Consider the following 12,975-nt stretch of genomic DNA (forward strand, 5'->3'; position numbering starts at 1 on the left):
ATATCAAATTATCAGAAATATAAATAACAGTAAACACATACCAACATCCATGGATTGATCAAGCGTTTAGTTATGGATCTTCCAAGGCAACAGCGAATCGAATAGTACCTTATTCTTGCCTCAAATGGGAGAAGGAGAGAGATCTAAAATATGTGCACCGTAAATATTCTGTGTTATATTCTCTATGTCTAGGGAACCATAACCTTAGCAGTTTTCGACCCATCATAGAAGACTTAATTGGATTGAGTTTTTACTTATAAGGTGGATCATACTGATTTATTTAATATTTTGGAAACTCATAATTAATTAGATCACTTTATAGCTTGTTTGTGTATAATTAATTAAATTATCTGAGTCAACATAATAGTTCCAACAAAACAAAATCTTGAGACGGTGATCGATTTCAGATTTACCAAAGAAGTAGTTAAAATACTTGTTAACCTAAATAATTTGAAAGTATTTTTCTCTACACCGGTTGATGATTGGGATTATTTTAGTATTGATAATCTTTTCCATCTACAAAACCTTGAAGAATTGCAAGTCTCTGTGCACGACGTGCACAATCCGTCAATTATATGAAACTATGCTTTTCCAATCGATCTTATGAAGTTCAGGCTAAAAGGAGTTCATTTGCCTTGGATAAACATGACCTCAATTGCCTCACTCCCAAATCTTCAAGTGCTTCACATGATGGATATTGATGTGGCTGAAGTTTCGGAGTTGAAGCCAGTGGAAGGACAATTCCTTCAACTCAAGTACTTTCGTTCTACGTTAGATTTTTTGGCGAAGTGTGAAGCAGAGAAAGAGCACTTTCCAAGCCTTGAAAGCTTGATACTCGAGGGCACATAATGGATTGATGAGCTTCCTAGTGGAACAGGAGAAATAGATTCTCTTGATCAACTCATTGAGTTAAAGTGTTGTTCGGATTCATTAGTGAGTTCAACAAAGCGAATTCAAGAGAAGCGACATGTAAAAAAAAAAAGGAGACGATGCTTTTCAAGTTCGTTTCATCGACTGTGACGATGAATGATTTTGTCGGGATGGCAGATTTTTGGTTGATTACACACTCGGTTGATTGATAAAACCGAGTGACTTTCGCTTTTCAATCTTGTAATTAGAATCACAATCATCGATCCATTCGGTTTATAACGTTTCGTTTATGCATGTTTTGTGCAAAGTACTACAAAACTTGAGCATCAAATTGATGAACGCAAAATTAATGACTAAAGCTTGATAACTTAAAAACATGAACTTGGCTTTAGGAATACATAGCATGAACAGAAAAATGCTTCTGGTAAATGGTGTTGTTGAGGTCACTAATATTTGCTCAAACGAGCATAGGAGTTGAGTCTCTAAGAAAAAAAATATTAATCCTCCTCTATATCTATATATATAGATATAGATATAGTTATAGCATGATCCAATTGACTTCATAGATATACAAATAAATTAAATTAAATTTAACCCAAGTAAAATATATATATGTTATAGCAAGAGCATGGGGGAAAATTGTTCTCATTCTCTAATTATATATATAGAATGCTTCCTCAGTTATGAATGGGTGGATGTGCCCTTGGAGAAGCATAATCTACAGCAAAAGCCATTAAAACTTGTTTCCAATGCTCTTCGTTTTCTTCCCCGGCGCCATGGATTAATGCAGACGAAGCAGCAGCAGCATCAGTATTTTGCCCTTTCTGATCAGTGCTACTGTAACTCATTCTTCTTCCTCCAGTTTTATATGTTTTAACTTCTGCTGCTGCACTTGGAACACCACCAGCAACAATATTCTCCTGCAAACACAAATTCATGATGATTCGAAACCATGTTCATTTATCGGGTCGATCGACCATTTGTTATGACCAAAGTTCAAATTTTATTTCAGAGTTCAGATTTTAAAGTTGGAAATTGTTTTAGCTAATTATTACAGTCGTTTGACTCGTGAGATCAAATGAGATGATGAATGATGTATGATATGAGGATTATAAATCAATATTATGAATAACAAAATTATTTGTAACTCTAATTATTTGGAGAACGTGATCGAAATTTTAAAATTCATAATATGAAATAATATTTTACTCTTGACGATTTTATATACACGTGTAATTTTTTTATATATGATACCTTCAAATATAAAATTCCCTGATCTAAGCATGCATGTTAAAGCACACATATTTTTCTTGTGATATATACAACTTTCTTCAATAATTTTCCAACTAATTTAGAGAAAAATGATTTCAAACAAAATTTCAAGAAAATTTAAGTCGATAAGACAAGAAAATATGCACAAACATTACCTTTTGTGAACTGAAGCTACTGTCTCCATGGACTAGTGCAAATTCTTTATCTGTGGCAACCACATTGCTAACTTCTAGTAATGCTGAACACAAAAGGGAAGTCGATCGAAACAGTTATTATACTCAAATGCATGTCGGAACGGGCCTAGCTCAGGGCGAAAAGGTCGGGATATTCCTTCAAATGAAAAATAAAATAAAATTTTGGATCGATCCCATCGTCCTCAATCCTATGTCCGCCCCGAATGCATGATTAATCAACTAAGATCAGAACATCACAATAAACAATCACCTAGACGAGCATGCGAAAACGACGACTTCCCAAACGTAAGCAAAACGAGGCTCAAAATTGCTAGCAACTGGGGAAAGCTAGTAACACTTCTGCACACCATTGCTGCTCAGTTTTTTTTCTTTAGGCGCCGCTTCCTTCTTTTAGTATTGTTTGTTGTTGAAGAGGACACTGCAAGAAGATTATATATGGATAATGGAATCATATACATGTCTTTATAGAGTGTGGAAAGTATAAAATCAAGTCAAATCTTGGTAAATTCAACACATAAAATATGGGTTTTATAGTACGAGCAACACTTTGGGAGAAATCAAGGAAAGAACGCGAAGCTGAATTTTCTTGGTAGGTTCACAGTGTTAGGGAAAAGGCAAATATGGGTTTTCTGGGTATGTCTGCCGCCATGCATGTTGCGAGGGAACTTTATATTATTTATACTTGATATTTTATTATGAGAGACTAATTATTGCATGAATCACTTGCATTTCGGGTTATCTTTCTGCCAGAGTAATGCTTTCCAGAATCTGATTTATACTTCATTTTAACAGTGTCCAGTGTGTTAATTTCAACCAAATAAAATTGTACAAATCAATTTGATATTTACAAATTTTGTGCATAAAATTTGCTTACAATAGTATGTTAATTTCAACCAAATAATTGTAAAAATCAATTTGATATTTAGAAACTTTGTGCATAAAATTTGCTTACAATAGTATTCAACGAATAAATCATTAATCAAGTATATAGTCAATTAATACGTTTTTTGTGAGACAGTCTCGTGAATCTTAATTTATTAGTGAGACGAGTCAAATCTATACATATTTACAATAATAAGTAATATTTTTGGCATAAAAAGTAATATGTTTTTATGGGTAACCCAAATAGGAGATTCATTTGTGAGACCGTCTCACATAAGCTTTTGTGATAATCAAAAATCACATAAAACAAATTTAAATAAAGCTTTTAAACAATTATACCAAACTTTGTATGATCTACTACATGCAAATAAAAAAATTAAATTAAAAATTAGGAGTAAAACTAACCTCTGTTCGATCATAAGAAAACTTTGAACAATGACAGAGAATAAGGTTCAGACATCTACGAGTATTAATAAAGGTCATTCAAAATTTAGCAAAATCTCGAGGAAATTGCGTTTTCCTTCATTGTAATAATTGCCTTATTTGAGATATTACATTACATAGATAACGATATCAATTATCATTATCATTACCGTGAATCGTGATGCTATGAGAGTTTTCCATGATGGCTATTTTTGGTGAAAACAACTTTCCGAAACATAAAAAATTATAAATTTTGGTAAAACGAAACATGCTTGATTCTTCATATATTTAAGGGGAAGTTGGTGAAAAATCCCCAATCAAAATATTTCTTTGGGCTCACTCCCTACCCACAAAATTGTGGTACTATGTCATACAAAATGTGGTACAATTCATGTGGAAATGTGGTACTAAAAAAGTACCCAAGGACTGAACATAAAAAAAAATCGACTGCTGGAGACTGAAGGCCAATTTCCCATATACTTAACCCGAATAGGACCCGATATTCAGACAATTCCATGTATTGTAAATTAAAACATGTGTGAAGGGTATGAAAAGCAATGCAGAACATGGGGGGCAATGGGGAGGTGGCCTCATCGAATTGCTAACCCATCATATGACTTACTATAACAAACACAAACATTTGCAACTTTAATTTTGTCAAATTTACAGTCAGAAAATTACATAGCACGAGGCCGTGTTTTTACACTTTAACATGCTTGTACGGGTTGCATGCCTCATTTGGTAGATTTAATTGTTTTATGTGTTTATATGTAACAATTTGGCTTAATCGTTTTCATAAATTGACGACGGATTTAGAATAGTTGTTACATGAGTGCATTATGTAATCGCGCTCAGGACGACCTAGTCCCGACGCGAAACAATTAGGGTAATAAAGAAATCGAGCCGGTATGTGAGTTTTTCGATCTGACTCGATAAGTATTATATATGTATTCGAAGTTATCGAACTTGAACTTTAATTTTGTTTCATAAAAATTAAATTTCCTCAATAAAATCATCAATTTTTTTATAATTTTTTAAAAATAAAAGTTGTATTAACTTTAAAGCATTTTAATAATTAAATTTTTTTAAACACTATCTTGGGCCCATGGGTGAATAGAATTTTGTTGATTGGGCCAACTCAGCCTCTCTCGGCTCTTTACAAGGCTAGGCTCATCTCAGTAAAGCGGTAGAGCCCGCAATCTTACAAATTTAATTACTTTTATTGATTTTTATAGAGTTTAAAAGTTTAGAGGTATTGAACATAGACTTTTATAAACTCTATAAAATTTAGTGGTATTCAAATTATATTTTTCTAGAGTCTTAAAATTTTTAGAGATATTCAAACTTTACTTTTTAAAAATCTATAAAAATCTGTAGGTATCCAATATTTCCATAGATTTACAATGATTCTAATTTAATTCTTTAAGTACAAACCTTAAAACTCTATGTACAACTTTAAAAACTCAAAAATTTTCTTCTACTCACCCTAGAGATTTTGGTAGACTTTTAATCAAACAAAATATCATTCTCACTCATATATCTCTCTTCCTCATTCAAAAACGGCACTTTTCTCCTCTCTAAGACAAGTCGAGGGTTCCTCGAATTTCAGAGGTATGATTCCTTTCTTGAATCATTATTGATTTGATTACAAAAACATATTATGATTTTTATGTATCTCTTTCTGTGTTCCGTTCGTTGTTTGTTTCTGTCTGTTTATGTGCGTGCTCTAAATTTTTGCGTATAATGTGATATCGAGAAGTCTGCACATCAGACATTCAGTTTCTTAAAAAAATAATCTGTTTCGATTTCTATATTTTCTCAAACCAATGATTCAACAATTAAAAAATCGATTACTTAAATTTGGATAATAATTTTTACATAAATTATAATATTTATGTTTGAGTTATTTTTTGCTCGTCTAATTTTGTATTTGAACTTTTATTTTATGATGTTTTTGCCATAAGAATACGAGTAGTGTAGTGGATGGATATTCGGGGAAATGTAATTGGTATGTATGGATGCTAACACCTAAATAATTTTTTTGAAAAAAAAACTCTTAAATCATCAACACGGACATATGTTATAACTATTAGTAATCTTCACACTTTATGTGCTTATTAATTAGTATTAAATCTTGATATTTTGTGTAAAAATTACAGATTATATTAAATTAAAATTATTTGGAATGGATTTTATAAACTATTTTAAATTTATATCAATTAGAAATTTGTAATGAAGATAGTTTGTTGCACAACTGACTGGTTGGAGAGGAGAAACATTGAAGATGCATTACATAATTTTCCAAGAGCACATGATAGGGATATGCCCATGATTCAAACATATTGTTCATTATCATCTCCAAGAATTCACTGGCCAAGGTCGTCACCCTGAAGAGGCAAAAGAGTTGTTCAATCTTCGTCATTCTTGTTTGAGAAACGTAATTGAGAGGATATTTAGTATATTTAAATTTGCGGTTCAAAACATTCAAAACTGCTCATCCATTTCCATATACAGCACATGCGGAGCCTGTATTGGCTTGTGCCAGATTGCATAATTTTCTTCGAAAGAAGAGTCGATATGATGAATTTCTAGTTGAACCACAGAATGAAGTTCTGCAACTTTCATCAGAACAAGTTTACGAAGATAACAACTTTGATAAAATATTTGACACTCAAGAACAACAATGAGCAAATGCAAATGCAAATGCATGGAGGGATGCTATAGCAAATCGAATGTGGAGTGACATTGATCATATTGATAATAACGAACATTAGATTTTTTTCAAAAAGACTGCTTAAAATTTTTCAAATTTCATAATGTTTTGATTAGTTTTATATATATATATATGTGTGTGTGTGTGTGTGTGTGTGTGTGTGTTATGTCAAATAATTACTAGCTCAAAAAAAAATTTTTAAAAATATTTATTTATAAAAGTACAAAATTTGTATCATTAATAAAAAAAATTTGCAAATGTCTACAAAAATCTTGCAAAAAGTCTGTAAAAGTCCATGAAATTCTGTTTACAAATCTGTGAGATTCTATAAAAGTCGATAAAAATCTACCAAATCCACAAAAATCTATCATTTAAAAAAAGTCAGTGAAAGTCATTAAATCTCATAGTTGAATACACCCCACTTAGAGAGACGAATTATGTAGATTTCATATTTGTAAAAAGAATATATTACAAATATTTATTTATTACGATAAGATTAATGACAATCAACTCCGTGGAGGCTCAGGCAACAAAAAGAATATATGTACGAACCTGATATTTAGCAACTATAATAAGAAAATGAATTAAAAAGAGGAACTCTCGAACATTTGGAGATCTCAGACATATCGATATCAGTGATGACTCATTATTTCTTATTCAAATAGTAACTTTTCCTTGAGAGAAAAATAGTCTACGTTGTTATCGACTTTAGTCTCTTAACCCTATTAAGTCATCATATTCGAAGTCGTCATCTATTTATTCTTTCATCCTGTTGCATCCGCGGGGTTAATAAACGATGAACTTACGAGTCGAATATTTTTATATCCACTCGTCAAGATCATAATCTAAATTACTCGGGGCGTGGAATTTTGGATGCTTCAAAGTTGGTATTTAGTTCAACAACTATCAGTCGACACAAGCAAGAGGGGAAATTACAATATCACCCTCAAGTGGCAATTTCTACTTTCACCCCACTTGTGGGCCAGCCCAGGTAAAACACGTCGCACTCAAAAAGTCCACTAATGCACAGACAAATTTCGAGATAATTATGTGGGGGAGTGCCCTTTAACACCACCCATGGCGCACGGGGACGTCCAGCACGTGACTACCCTTGCCACGTCATTATCACCAATTTTAATTTTCAAATATTTAATTAAGAGTGTAATCATGTCAAATCGAAGTATATTTACTATTCGAGATTGATTTAACGTAAATCTATTACATCTAAAAAAACAATCGGTTAGCCACGACTTTAAAACAAAAGTCGTAAATATTTGCGATAGTTTTGTTAAAAATCGTCGCAATCTAAAAATTTGCGACAGTTTATTAACGACATATTAAAAAAACGTCACCAATTAACGACGGTTTTAATTTACGACGGTTGATTCCAATCCGTTACCAACGACGATTTTTTATTAAACTGTCGCAAATTGTTTATAAATACACATTCATTTATGCGCACAGTTTAATATCTTTAGTATCTTTTTCTTTCGGACGATTTTAATTTCGTTTTGGGTAAGTTTGTTACAAATTTAAAAATATTAATTAATTTATATGACTTGAAGAGATTATTTAAAAATATATACAAATAATTATAAAAATAAATATTTTTATTAAATTATAAAACTAATTTTTTTAAAAAAAATAATATAATTAGCGACAGAAATAATTCTTAAACTGTCGCTAGTTGGCGACGATGTTGTAATATTCTGTCGCTAATTAAGCGACAGTTTTAAGAATATGTCGCTACTTTAGCAACAATTTTAGTGACAGTTTTAATTAGAACCGTCGCAATATTTAGCGACGCCGACTTTACTGACGATATTAATTTGAGTTCGAGCTCAATTGGATTACGTATCAAGTTACTGGAACTCCATTTCGAACTCAAAAAGCTCGATTTAAGAATAATATTCGAATAGAAATATGTAAAACTTGAGCTCGACTAGATTAATATTCAAGTAACTTTGAGCTCGGTCAAACCGAACTCGAGTCGAGTCTGACCGAACCACTCACGAGCTATTCGTGAGTAACTTGATTTGTTTGTACCTCTATATTTAGCTCGATTAATAAAAATTAATATATACTAGTACTGATCGGACAAGGATCCCTTGCCACTATGTCAAGGAACAGACGTTCATGTTACTATATCACGAGTAAGGTGTTTGTATCCATATAGTTAATTTCAGCCGCTTTATCAATTGGAAGAGTTGTTGCTCATAGACAATATAAAACCGCGCACAACCTTAATTATAATGTAAAATATATGACGCAATTTCTCTTATTTTGTCAAAAATCGTAGTTCAAAACAGCTCTTATAAATGATATTAATATGTTTTTATCGCAAGAGAAATTGTTGATATCAGATAAATCAAATTAACTAATTTGAGTTGCCACGATAACTAGCGTAGAAAGTGAGCTATATTTTTCATTTAAGTCGAAATTAAATGGTTTGAAATTTAATTAAAAATAATGAAATTAGGTTCAAAAAATGTAAATTATAAATAAATCCTCAAACTCTATTTTCATTTAGATTTTACTTTTTTGTCCGTCAACAGTTAGTTTAAGTTTCCTATTTTATTCAAACATATTCAAAATCATCTTTAAGCTGTTTTTTTGGTACGTGACATTGTTATACATATTACGCTTGCCTAAAGACATAGAGCTACCCAAGGTTTCCATCCTATATACCATGAATATGAGGACTTTTTATATAGATAGATGTTCATCATAATTCTGTATAATAAATTAAACATTTCCCTCTGTTGGTATGTGGTATATTTTGTTTAACATAAATTATGAATAGTATATGAGAATTTGTGTGTATTATATTTAAATGTTGTTCCAAATTTCGTAACACTTGGCACAACACGCAGCGGAATAATATAACACAAATAAATAGCTTTACCTAAAATAACTCAAAGCAAAATAATAACTTTCAGTTTACAAAAACCAATCACTAGTGATTTTAATTAAAATCAATTTTCCCAACACGTTGAGAAAATAACATGCTTTCTAAAATAACTAACAACTCTAAAGCGTATTCAAGAAAGCAAAAATGTGATGCTAAAAACTGGAGCAGCATAATTTGATCTTTAGTCAACACTTGCACGCGTGTTGTCTGCAGATGTCTCCAACAATCACGAAAACACGTGCAACAACACAATTCAAAACGGCAGTGTCCTTGTGAATTGTTTTTCTCTGAAAGATCACGACGTGCAAAAGTGCACTTGTAAGCAGCCACGAAAACTTCCACGCGAAGAGCAAAAGCCACGAGAACGATAAATTGAAGAAGACCTCTCTTTTCTTGGCTTGTTTCTCTTATTTATAATTCTCCTCATCTCACAAGAAAATCTACAAGATATGGAAATCAAGAATTTTATTAGAAACAACCTCTTTTTTAAAACATAATATCATATCATAAAAATCTTTATTATAAATATAATATCTAGAAAGGTAAAACCATTAATTAATAACTCATGCAATCTTATCAATAAAAAAGTTAAATTTAAAGAAATGATTATTTCAAGTAACAAATTGTATCTTAGACTCTAAGATTATTTTTCCTTTCACCCTCTTTGACCGAAATTCCGTCGAGTTATATCTACCGAGTTTTACAGACTGTTCTTCACAGCTTAACCACGCATCCGCAAAAGATGGTTTCTGATGTAGATTCCTTCAATAGCACTAAGCATAACTCTATATCGTTTCCTACATCAGGGTGCATAATTAAAAATTTTGATTTTGAAAATAATACATGAGAAGGGTATTAATCCTTGGTTCTTTTATTCAAACACACAACATATTATTGTATAATAACATCTTGTGGAGGAGAAGAAACTTGTTTAGATATTTATAGTACTGAAATTGCAAAACAAACAAATTCAAAATAGTAAAAATTTTATTTTAAAAGAAAAATGAAAATGATGAATGATGTTTTCATCTTCCTTTTGTCCTGATATATATAGAAGTCTCGGTGGATTTGAAATTCGGACTTTAAACTTGTGAATTGTTTTGTCAGTTGTGATCGACATCTTTTATTTGGTATACCACTAGTCAGTGGTATGTCATGTTGTCGTAGTTGAGTGGTCAATTCTCTAGTAATGGAGTAGTTGGATTACATGCTTTTTTTACTTTTCTCGAAGAATCTTTTGCTTTTGTATGTCCCTAGGGAAAAGACTCTTGTAAGCCATCACCATTTGGACTTGTCTCCACATTATGTTTACATTCAGATCAGGGCCGAAAACCTTTTCTGAATTCTAGATGTTTCTGGTTTGGGCATTCTAAGAAGATTTCTTCTGATCATCTTCTCACATGAGTCATATTGCATAATTTCTGACGAGTGCTATTCCACAGAAAATTCCTTTTTTTCAAATATTTATTCTGCAAATCTTTTAGTATTTCATGTCGTTATATTTAACATGAAATATCCATTTACATAATTTTGATGAAACTTAAATGGAAACTTGAATTTGTTCATCTCTTTGAGACATATCCATATTCCACATGCTCATCTGGTGAAGATGTTGTTTTCAATGAGTGATGAAACAAGATGCGTTTCATTCTCCGGAGGATCCTTGATGAACTTCTGAATGTTCATGTTTGGTCTTCTGAACTTGATGAAGGTTTCATGTGAGCATTTCCCGTCTGGGTCTGGTGCTGCAGTAAAAAAGTAAAACTCCAGAATATATCCTCTTTACAAATAATAATTATTTGCCTAGGTTTATAAACAGCGTCATGCGTCTATTTTGGTAGTGCTTATATTTCTGAGAAGTTGGGTTATGTAAACTGAGGCAAGAACCTCAAATTCATACTATGTTTTTACTCTTTTGAAGAGGAATTTGGTTTCATCCGTATCTTAGTTTATATTTTTTGCTATATCAACGTGGATTGTGGTTGGGTTGATACCTATTCTTCTTTTCAATTTTTCTCAGATCTGTTGATATACCTGAAATTGAGAAAATATAATCTCGTTAGTACCAATCTAGATTTTACTTGTCAGTTTAATGTCTAAAGTTGATCTCTCCCTCTTCAATCCTCAAGGTGAAAGATTAACTTGAAAGCTCGAGATAAGAATTTGAAGCTTCAATTTTTTCTTTAGTCGACTCATCTAAATATGATCCTGGTTTAGCACTTGTGATAGGGGTACTTGAATCCTCTGCTCCATGTATAAAGAAATATACTCGAAAACTCTCCATTTAAGAACCAATGGTTATTCAATAGCAACTCAAATCTTTTAAACTGCACAGCAGCTCAAGCACCATGGTTCGATCGCTCTTTTAGTAGGGACAATTATTGCACCCAACAATTTTTTTGCAATTAAAAATAATGATCATTTTTCAAAAGATTTTTTACTGCATAAAATATCTTTTCGTTGATATGTCATCTTTTGGTTTTTTCATCTGAGAATAATCCACTGCAATATCTGCATGTTTGTTCATCAATGATCAGTGGCATCTATATGTAATACCAGATCATATTCATATTAAGGAATAGCTATTTTTGGGAGATTTTTGAAAATATTTTTTAATTGGCTTATTCTTTTTGTGTGTTCTTCTATCCATAAGAATCTTGCATCATTCTATAGTAATGGACTGAACATTTTCCGTTGTTTTGCTATATTTTTAATAATATTCCAGCAAAATTCATAACTTCTAAGAAACTTTGAAGTTGTTTCTTGTCTTTGAGTTTTTTTTTGAAAATTATGCATCTTTTCCATAATGTGTTCTTGCAGAATTATTCTCGACTCGTCGATTTCTATTCCAAGAAATACAATTTTTTTACTTGTTCTGATGACTATCTTTTTTCGATAAGACTAGTCCTTCATTTTTACACACCTCAGAGAAAATCTCTAAATATTTAATATGTCATTTCATATTTTTAGATGTCACATCAATATAAATAAACATAAATTTAAATAGATTATTCATCTTTCTTTGAAATATATGGGGTGAATTAGCGAATCACATTGGTAATACTTCCCAAATATAGTGACCTTGTGGTGTGGAGAAAGCTGTGAATTTATTCTTTTCTTCCTTCATCCGAATTTGATAGAATTCAGACTTACAATCAAATTTAGACAATATTTTGGCGTTGTATATAAAATTGATTAAATATTCTCAACTTCTATAAAATGCCGATCAAACTACAGAATTTTATTAACTTTTTTTATAATTAATTACTAATCTCTTTTTATTTCATCATGATTCTTTACCAGAAAACTTAGACTACTATATGATGATATTCATGATTTGATTAAACCAATGTTTAAATATTTCTTGATAGTAATATGCATATTCTTTTGATCTACTATGTTCATTGAGATAGGCTTACATCTTAAGAACCCATATTTATTGACTTTCTTATTTTAAGACTGACTTGGAGTTGGTTTTTGTCTCATCATGGCAAGGGAACTACATTGTGGTTTTCTTTTATCATTTTATTGGCATCTTCTAGGGATTTTTTTATTCGAACTCTACATCTTTCGGGTGTAAAGTTATTTTGAGGAATTCTATTTCTTCTGATTGACGGTTTTTGATTTGCTCTTAATTGAAGTATTGTTTCTCCAATCTTTCATTTTTGGATTCAAAAGGTTTCCGTCATCACCACGCTTGATACGAAACT

The sequence above is a fragment of the Primulina huaijiensis genome, chromosome 13, assembly GCF_012295235.1.
Source record: "Primulina huaijiensis isolate GDHJ02 chromosome 13, ASM1229523v2, whole genome shotgun sequence".
Lineage (NCBI taxonomy): Eukaryota > Viridiplantae > Streptophyta > Magnoliopsida > Lamiales > Gesneriaceae > Primulina > Primulina huaijiensis.